A 10,694-nucleotide genomic window follows, 5' to 3' on the forward strand; every position below is an offset into this window, starting at 1 on the left:
ATAGTTCAACAATACTCATAAAATCTTCTGACCAATCAAATGCTCTCTATGTATGTACCAGATAAGCCCCGTCCCTTTCAAGACTTCTTATTTGCTTTTTCATTTGCTTTATCTCAACCAAATGCTATTGGCTGTTTTAAGGGGAGGGGCTACTATATGTCCCGTTGTGTTTAATGTTTAAATTGGTATTGTCAAATTTTTAAATTAAAAATGCACATTATAAACCACTCCCATGGGACCTTTAAGGTAATTCAGAACTGACTCTTTCTTTTGAGAGACAATGGCTGCGTCTGAAATCGCATACTTCCATACTATATAGTACGCTAAAAACAGTATGTGAGCCGAGTAGTATGACATTAATTCATAGAATTCGAAAAACAGAAGGCGAGAAGTACCCAGATGACCTACTTCTTCCGGCGAGATTCTGAAGTTCGCATCAGATGCACGCTATGCTATGCCATGATGCACTGCATGAGAATTCATGAATGGGAGTGAAGAGACGCAACTGACGTGGGTAGGTCACGTGATGATGACAAAATGGCGGATGTAGTGCATCCGAGTTCCAGTCATACTACTCACATTCATACTGTATAAAGCGCACTTTTCTAATGGCCGAGTAGTACATTTAAACGCAGTACCTACTGAGTAGTAGGCGATTTCGGATGCAGCCAATATACTATTTTTTTAGCGTTTTTAGTATCTTATTTTAGCACATGGACAACTAGACTAGCTACAAAATGCGAATATATAGTTGAAGTCAGATTATTAGCCCCCCTTTTTATTAGCCCCCATCATTTCCCAAATGATGTTTAACAGAGCAAGGAAATTTTCACAGTATCACTGATAATATTTTTTCTTCTGGAGAAAGTCTTATTTGTTTTATTTCGGCTACAATAAAAGCAGTTTTTAAATTTTTAAAATCCTTTTTAAGGACAAAATTATTAGCACCTTTAAGCTATATTTTTTCTATTGTTATACAGTAAATTACCTAATTACCCTAACCTGCCTAGTTAACCTAATTAACCTAGTTAAACCTTTAAATGTCACTTTAAGCTGTAGTGAAGTGTCTTGAAAAATATCTAGTCAAATATTTACTGTCATCATGGCAAAGATAAAATAAATCAGTGATTAGAAATGAGTTATTAAAACTATTATGTTTAGAAATGTGCTGAAAAAATTAGCTCTCCGTTAAACAGAAATTGGGGAAAACAATAAACAGGGGGGCTAATAATTCTGACTTTAACTGTATATATATATATATATATATATATATTGTAGAAACCCATATGACCTGCTGTTTAAGATGATTTAAGAAAACAAAAACTGAGCTCTTGCTAAAAGGACGACACTTATAGAAAATATCTGGCTTCTGTTTGTCTTTATAACTCATATCAGGGTGGTGTATGAAATGACAAATCTCCGTAACGTGCGTGTCATCCGGTAAATAGGCTTCTGTGTTTTTGCCACAGGTAAACATGAGCAGCCGGAGAGATTATTCAGATTTACTGCGCTACATTAGAAAGCAGCTGCGGCTTAAATTTCATTCGACGAGATCAAAAAAACACGACGCTTGAAAGAGCCTGTGAAATATTAATAATCAATCTGGCCCTGGAAGGCGATCTCTGCTTTTTTCCTCAGTTTCTCTTCATTAAGTGGGTTTATGAACATGACGGATACATTTGTACGAGCTCTGGGTTGAATGTCAATGTTGCTATTGAGGTGTATTTGGATTTATATGCTCACATTCTTAATGTAATTTGAGATAAGTATCGTTGGCAAATTCTGAATAGTGAAGTGACATTAGCAGCCAATGACTATCAAAAGTACAACATCGCTCACGGTCAATTAAATAACGCTAATTGTGTTTTGAAGTCATTCATACATGCGATTTAAAATCCAATATTTAAATTAGCATGTCTGAGCTGTTCAATTATGAATGAATGTGCGAATATAAAACCAACTTTACCCCAATAATGTTGCTGCCTATCGGAGACTCACATTGATGTTTACATTTGACTATTTTCTGACGTTTTTTAAGCGTGAAATTGTATGTTTTGAATGTGTCGCACGAGCCTGATCTCACGAGAAAACGTAAGTATTTTACGTTTTGTCAGTTTAGTGGCTAATTCGTACGAATTCGTACGAGTTCAGTCGTACGAATTTGTACGATTTTAAAAAGGAGGCGTGGCACCTAACCCCGCCCCTAAACCCAACCGTCATTGGGGGATGAGCAATTAGATCGTACGAATTCGTACGAATTAGCCACTAAATCAAAAAGTTACGAATTGCCATGAGATTGTGTTGGTCGCACGAGTTCATGAACGACTGACGAAAGCGACTCTTGTGACTCCATCTTAAGTGCTTAACATCTCTTTTTTTTGTGGATAATTCTTTAAGTGATCGTTTTTATTATTATTTTGGTTATATCTCTATCTATATATCTATATATTGGGACTTGTGTTTGCGATTCTCTGCGGTAGAGATTCTGTAGAATGTGGATCATCATTGACGTGGTTCTGCGGATGAGTTTTGTTGACATTTGTTGATATTACGGTTTCTTGCAGCTTTGTGGGGGGAAACTCAAAAACACGGGAAAATGCTTTATTGGCTGTATTAAAATATTTCCCTGTTTTTTCTTCTCGACATGGAAACGTTGTGGTGTAATATGAAATCTTTCCAGTCATTATTAAAAATATTGAAATAAAGCCAGCTGTCTGTGTAACTGATTACTCGGCTGTGACAATGTGGAAAAGTGATGCAAATTTTATTATATTTACATCTATATTATTTATTAATAATAAGTTTTTATCATATTTCTTAATTGAGTTAAGTCGTTGATATTTTAGTACAAATTAAAATGAGAAATTTGACTAAAAAAGCTGGAATTATACTGTATAATGACTATAATACTAATACACTACCTGACAAAAGTATTGTCGTCGATCCCAGTTGAAAGATCAACAAATAATAACTTGACTTCTTCTTGAACTGCATCCCAATCATCACAAATACTGCAGAAGACCTACTGGAACCCACATGGACCCAAGATTCTCATAGAAATCAGTCAAGTTTGGTGAAGGAAAAATCATGGTTTGGGGTTAAATTCAGTATGAGGTGTGCGAGAGATCTGCAGAGTGGATGGCAACATCAACAGCCTGAGGTGTCAAGACATTTGTGCTGCCCATTACTTTACAAACCACAGTAAAGGGCTAATTCTTCAGCAGGATAGCGCTCCTCATACTTTAGCCTCCACATCAAAGTTTTTGAAAGCAAAGAAGGTCAAGGTGCTGCAGGATTGGCCAGCCCAGTCACCAGACATGAACATTATTGAGCATGTCTGTGAGTAAGATGAAGAAGGAGGCATTGAAGATGAATCCAAAGACTCTTGATGAACTCTGGGAGTCCTGCAATAACGCTTTCTCTGCCACTCCATAAGACTTTTATTAATAAGTTAATTGAGTCATCGGTAAACGCATGTTATTTGTTCAAATACATGTAATAAATGAAAACTTCTATGTAATATCTATTCAAATTAAATTTTTTTGGTTTACACTTTATTTCAGTAAACCTTTATTTGCATGTATATAGCCTACATCTACAATGTTTTTATTTAATTGTATAATAATTCGAGTTAATATTTACCTAAACTAAAAAATACAAATTATAATAGCCTCTATTTTATTGTATTTATATAAAAGTAATGCATTTTTATTTAATCAATTGTTTTCTTTCATAGCCTGTATGGTAATGTGAATAACATTTTTAGCCTACATATATTTATGGTAACGTTAGTTATTAAAAACCATAACCAGTTTCGAGATATTGACATTGTTTTGTACATTATTTTTTGTGTGGAGAAACTGCACGCTTATTTTGTTGCTTTCCACACTACCATCTTCCATCTTACTGAAATATTTTCCATTTACGAAGACCAAATCTGCTCCAGCTCAATCTGTTTTCATTGGTTGACTAGTTGATATGACACTATTGAATAAATGTTATTGTATTTCCCGTATCACAGCTCATTCAATGAGCCCCATTCATCATCACACACCAGCAGAGAGAGAGAGAGAGAGAGAGAGAATGTGTGTGTGTGTGTGTGTGTGTGTGCGTGTGTGTGTAAACTGTTCATGCAACCATCCTTGTTTTGAATTGAATTCGACAGTTTGCGTAAGAGGTTCATTTGGGCGGGGAAATACTGTGAAGATAAACTCTAAAGCAGCTACAGACTGAAGAATGGATCCACATCAGTATAATTTTCCATAACTCATGATACATATGTCTTGCTCTCAATCCCCCAACCCCCCCTCCCCACCCACACACACACACACGTGTAGAAGTAGGCGGTTGTTTCCATTATCCAGCTGTATTCTCTTTTTAAAGACTCAAGCATCGAGCACGCGCTCGGCATCTTTAAAAACGCGGGCTTTTATCCTCTCATGTTCAGCCATTTAAGTTTTCCCCCCTCTCTGCCCTTTGTTACTTGACAAATCTGAAGCATTCGTAAAATATATAAATAAACCCAAGCGCGGAGAGAAAGCGAGGGCAATAGTATCTGAAAGCTCTCTGTGTGGAGGAGGATTGATGCTGTGTTGACATGAAGGACGTCGCCTGCAGACATCTGAACACATTGTTAATGGATTCGAGCTTCATAAACAGATATTATTCACATATGTTACTGCCCAGACCTTTAGACGGAAGACTAAATCGGTATAGCCTTGGGGAGAATAAAAACACGTGAAAATATGGAAAGCAAGCTACTCGTAATATGAGATGGATGGACTATAGACTGATTTTACACGGCCGCCATTTTTAAAAGCGAAATTGAGGCTGCGGTGGGAAGAAACCTGGACGTATCGTTGGGAGTTACATGGGAACGTTGTGTACCTGGCTGTATATCTTATCAGCGAAGAGAAAGTGACACAAATTTATAATTTCACCGCCTTCTGAGTGACCCAAAGGTTCTGAATGAATGGTGAAAACAAAAAGGGATATCAGAGCTCATTTTCAGCTAAGTTAAGGGAAATGGCACTAGTTAGCTAACGTTTTCTTTCCCAAACACTCGTTTTAGATGCCATTTATCAAACTCAAATTATTGAACTGTTTCTTTCACTATGTTAGACTTGACACGATACTGAATTAAAAGAAAAACCACCAATTTCCCGCTAACATTTAAGGCACTGTTGATGGATTTCTTAAAACAGCGCTGATTAGCCGTTGTGTTCACGTGCTCAACAGAAATGCTTGTGATTGGCTGAGAAGGTCATCAGTTCACCCTCGGCTGCTTTGCCCTCCAGTCTCCGTGTATATGTGTTTGCACTGGGTGAAGAGCAGTAAACTGAGAACAAACACAGATACACGGAGACTGGAGCGCGAAGCACATCCGCGCTCGGCGCCGCTTCAATGTTAGCGGGAAATAGACGGTTTTAAAACTTCGGTACCGGGACAACACTATTACAGACAACACGAGGGTGTGCTACAGAGGACTGCAGTGTTTTATCGCTCACTGGGTTACATAGGCTAAAGCAGGAAAGCATCCCCACGGTGTTTAACTAGTGCCATGAACTGAAGCCTAGGAGGACACTTGAGCATATTACTCTTAAAGTGATGTTGTTTGATGCTGAATTGCTTTTAATTGTTTAAATAAACTTACTGAATGATATTAAAGTGATGTTTACACCATTTCTGCATTTTGAAATCTCGGCAACAGCTAGAGGTTTGTAGTCCACAGCATGTTACTGCAATGTTTACAGTGCTGGTCCTATATTTCTGGGTTTCTTCCCACCGCAGCCTCGCTTTGGTTCTTTAATATGGCGGCTGCGTGAAATAAGCGTATATGATATTGTTGGGCTAGGAGTCGATTCTAAATAGATTCAATGCCATTGCCGATAATAGGGTATATAACAGATTTAGGCCATCAAGGTGGTTCAGTGGGTAGCACTCCTGCCTCACAGCAAGAAGGTCACAGGTTCAAGCCTTGGCTAGGTCAATTGGCATTTCTGTGTGGAGTTTGCATGTTCTCCTCGTGGGCGTGTCTTTCCTCCGGGTGCTCCGGTTTCCCCCCACAAGTCCAAAGACATGTGGTATAGGTGAATTGGATAATCTAAATTGGCTATATGTGTGTGAATGCAGGAGTGTGTGGGTGTTTCCCAGTGTTGGGTTGCAGCTGGAAGGCCACTGTGTAAAATATATGCTGGAGCAGAACAGAAAATGAATGAATGAATGAATGAATGAATGAATGAATGAACAGATTCGGACGATTCACTTCATGATGAATGAATAATTAGTATTAATAATCTAGTTAAACTATTATATGCTCTCAGCGATACTGAATGGTGTTTAGATCAGGTGTAGCACAAGAGATGTTTTTAGCTGCTAATGAACATGTTATTTTGAGGAATGGTCAAGCAGTCGAGGTCTTTTCCTCAAAAGCGCTGTGCTGCAAACCTGCCGCATGAAGCATGTCCCTCGAGCTTTTGTTTCTCGCCTGCGCATTCGATGGAGATCTTAGTATCTCAGCAACTCCAGTTCAGACTCTCGCCCTGCAGGAGACCCTTTATTTTACCAGCCCAGATCATTAAGCAGCAGACCAGCCGCGTGCTCCATCATTTCAGCTGTGTGTGTTTCACTTCCCAACTCATTCATCAAGACACACACACACACGTCATGTGAAGGTGCATGTGACTGAACATGCAAAGAAAAAGCAGCTACAGTCTGCTCAAATATATAGTCCTAGTATCCTGCAATATACAGCTGAAGACAACATTATTAGCCCTCCTGTGAACATTGTTATTAATTTCCCAAGTATTCTTTCCACAGTATTTACTATGATTTTTTTTTGAAGAATGTAAAAAAAACAATGCTTGGGTAAATATTAGGTTAAGATACGATTCTAGTGGTTAACTTGCATATAGTTAATCTAATTGGGTATATGCCGAGCTAGTGTTGTTCCCATACTGATAAACTTCCGGTGACCTGTTATTGTGAGTTTTTTCCATTTTATACGGTTCCCTTTACAGCATCAATGTTGTCATGTAATTAAAATACATTCAGTTAAACAGACTTTGGCATTCATTTAGTTGTACAAGCATAAAACCAGACAAAAAGCCGTTTACTCGCATGCGTCCGTCAGAATCGGCAGGCTAGTGCAGAAGCTCCATTGATTATAATGGGGTACAATAAATGCTCATATTATAAAGGCATGGTGGGGGAAATGTAATTTAATGCAGTGCTTCTTGTACAATCTGAGACCCACTTTATATCGGATATCACTCAGCCAGTGGAGATCGCTGATTTTTAAAGAAAACAGACCTTAAAAGCGCCGAAACTGCATTAGCATACAATTCACCGGAAACGATTAACCCAGGTTACTGGCAAATTAAAAGTCCTATTAGCATGCTTCGGCATATACCCTATTAAGTCTTTAAATTGCACTTTCAAGGGGGCCTACTATGCAAAGATCACTTTTATAAGGGGTTAATTGTGTGGCAATTTTGTGTGTATATATATAACCAGCTTCATATGGTATTCATTTATTAAATGTATTGTTTATAATCACACTTGATAAAACAGTCTGCAGAAACACTTTGATTGACATTCTCCCTTTGTATGTGTCATCAGAGGGGGAAAGCCCCGCGCATTAGCAGTGATGGGAACAACGCCGCTATAATTGAACAGCGTCACTAATGGTGATACTTTTTTCAGTAACGAGTAATCAAATTAATTACTGTTTCCCCCCGTTACAACAATAGTTACTTTCCCGGGTGATTAGTTGCTTCTATAATCCACTTGTTAAGTCGTGACGTATCGATGACCTATTGAATACTGTTTCTGGGTCTAAGCCGTCACTCATTTGAATTGAGAATATATTTGTTTATGACCCCTTTTCAGTCATATCACACATTAAAGTACATTTAATATACATAGTGTACACAACAGTCTCTAAACTTGCTGCATCACAGACACCAATATTTGAACAATTTATAAAAAATTAATCACATTCTGGTCATCGGATATTAGGTGTGGAAAGAGCACTGAAAAATCATACTCAAGTAAAAGTAGCATTACTTGCCTAAAAATGTAGTGCAAGTAGAGTAAAAGTATCTGTTGTAATTATTACTCAAAGAATGAGTAAAAAGTAGCCCTTTCAAAAGCACTCAAGAGTGGTGAGTATTACGCTGTAAAAAGCGAATGCATTTAGATGTAATTAGTGGATGTGTGTAAACGTAACATTCTGTAGTGCCTTAATTATTGGCCAACAGACACACAACATTATTAGACGTTAATATTAGGTTCGATTTAATTCGATGTCAGGTGACCAAAATTCAATGTCTAACCGTCCAATACCGACGTCAAATGACGTTGATATTTGGTTGATTTCAGGTTGTGTTGGAAAGTGACTAAAATCTAATGTCGAGCCAACATCTTAAACCAACGTCATATTGACGACAAATACTGATATTTATTCGTCAGGTATGGCCAAATATGGACCAAAATGGACCAAAATCCAAAGTCTGATAGACGTCATATTGGTAACGTCCACATAACGTCATTAGATGTTGATAATTGGTTGATTTTAGGTTGGACGTTGGACATTGACGTCAGCCTGACGTTAGGTTCTGACGTCAACATGATTTACATTTCCAAACAAAATGCAACGTCCCCACGATGTTGGGGTGCAATTTCAATCAGACATGATGTTGATGTCCTGTGCCTGCTGGGTGTTTAAGGCCATTTCGGTCATCATACAGTAAACATCCGTCATCTTCTCATCAGTGACCTGCATCTAAACAGTCTCTGGGTCAATGTGTGTAAAGATTTTAGACATCTTGTTGGACACTTTTAATGCTTCCAAACAGTTTGCTGCAATTATAAATAACCCATGTCTTGAGGTAGTTCAGTCAGTATGATGCGATTTACCTTCTATGTGCCTGATTACCTTCTACGACTGATTTTTCTAATCCTCATAGACAAGAAAATATAAAGTAGTGATTTCAGGTTGAAGGAAAGTAGTGGAGTAAAAGTACAGATACAGCACTAAAAATGTACTAAAGGGAGAGTAAAAGTACACATTTTTAAATCTACTTAGTAAATTACAATTCCTTAGAAAAACTACTCAATTACTGTAATTTGAGTATTTGTAATTAGTTACTTTACACCACTGGGTATATATGTGTGTATATATATATATATATATATATATATATATATATATATATATATATAAGACTGCACAGATCTATAATGAAAGCATTCGACTACTTTAGTAACTGTTTGTGCTTATTTAAGAGAAAATTTGTTGTGTTTAAAGTAAAACACGCAGGACGGACACGTTTACATATTATTAAGTGTATTTGTCTGTTTAAACACACACCTGAATCACCAAAGTATCCCAAACTTTGACCAACTTTGATTTGTTGACCAATCAAAAACACCGCATAATTGGTAAAGTCTAATTATTCGAATGGGGGTGGGGGGTGTGTTAGGTGATGAGGCTATATTATCATTAATTAATGCTACTAGTGCTAAGTACTATGCAGTTAAATTAATGTGGGCGTATTATATAAGTCATAATACCAACAAGTTTTAAGAAAGGTGAGAGTTTTTTTTTCTTCCCCCATTTCTGGTGCCCCCCTGGATGTACAGCGCCCTTAGCATTCGCCTATACTGCCTATGCCACAGGCCGGCCCTGATTATCAGTGTGGTATTTTGAGCTGAAACTTCACATGCACACTCCCCAGCATTTTTTGTTTTTTAAAGATGTCTAATAGATGTCTAATAGACATCTAAACATAGTCGTCTTGGCTAAAACAAGGCTAAATTTGAGCTGTCAGTGAAAATCTAATAGACATATAATAATAGGCCAAAACTAGACCAGTCGTTATATAGACAGAAATAGATGACTACACATGTAAAGTCTGTCTAATCTGTCTATTTGACGACTAGTCTAGTTTTGGGATAGTCCAACACAATCTCACGGCAATTCGTAACTTTTTGATTTAGTGGCTAATTTGTATGAATTTGTACGATCTAATTCGTACATTTTCGTACGATTTGCTCATCCCCCAATGACGGTTGGGTTTAGGGGTGGGGTTAGGTGCCACGCCTCCTTTTTAAAATCGTACAATTTCGTAGAACTGAACTCGTACGAATTCGTATGAATTAGCCACTAAACTGACAAAACGTAAAATACTTATGTTTTCTCGTGAGATCAGGCTGGATATTCTTGAATGTCTATTAGATTTTCACTGACCACAAACGTTTAGCCTTGTTTTAGCCAAGTTGTCTACGTTTAGATGTCTATTAGCAACACAAAATTTTTGCTGGGTCTCTAAGTACATTAGATTTTTCACATTAGAAATTTCACCAATAATTTGGTCCTCAGCTGTGTGCAATATGCAATATTTCAAAATAAATATTACAGTATTGTCACAGTAAATATAATGTAGGTTTTATTTTTGAACAAATTCTCTGTTAAATTCGATAGTTTTGACCTATATAATGTATTTTTGGCTATATTGGCAATTATATACCCATGCAACTTAAGGTCCAGGGTCACATTTGCTTTATTTACTTAAAAACAAACTTTTTTTTCTGGTCATCCAGGTATTGTGTGCATGTTAAAGAAACAGTAAGAGATGTGTGTGTGTTTTAACACTGTACTGGAGTGACAGCAGATGGCGAGCTTATGTAAT

The sequence above is a fragment of the Danio aesculapii genome, chromosome 15 (genome assembly GCF_903798145.1).
Source record: "Danio aesculapii chromosome 15, fDanAes4.1, whole genome shotgun sequence".
Lineage (NCBI taxonomy): Eukaryota > Metazoa > Chordata > Actinopteri > Cypriniformes > Danionidae > Danio > Danio aesculapii.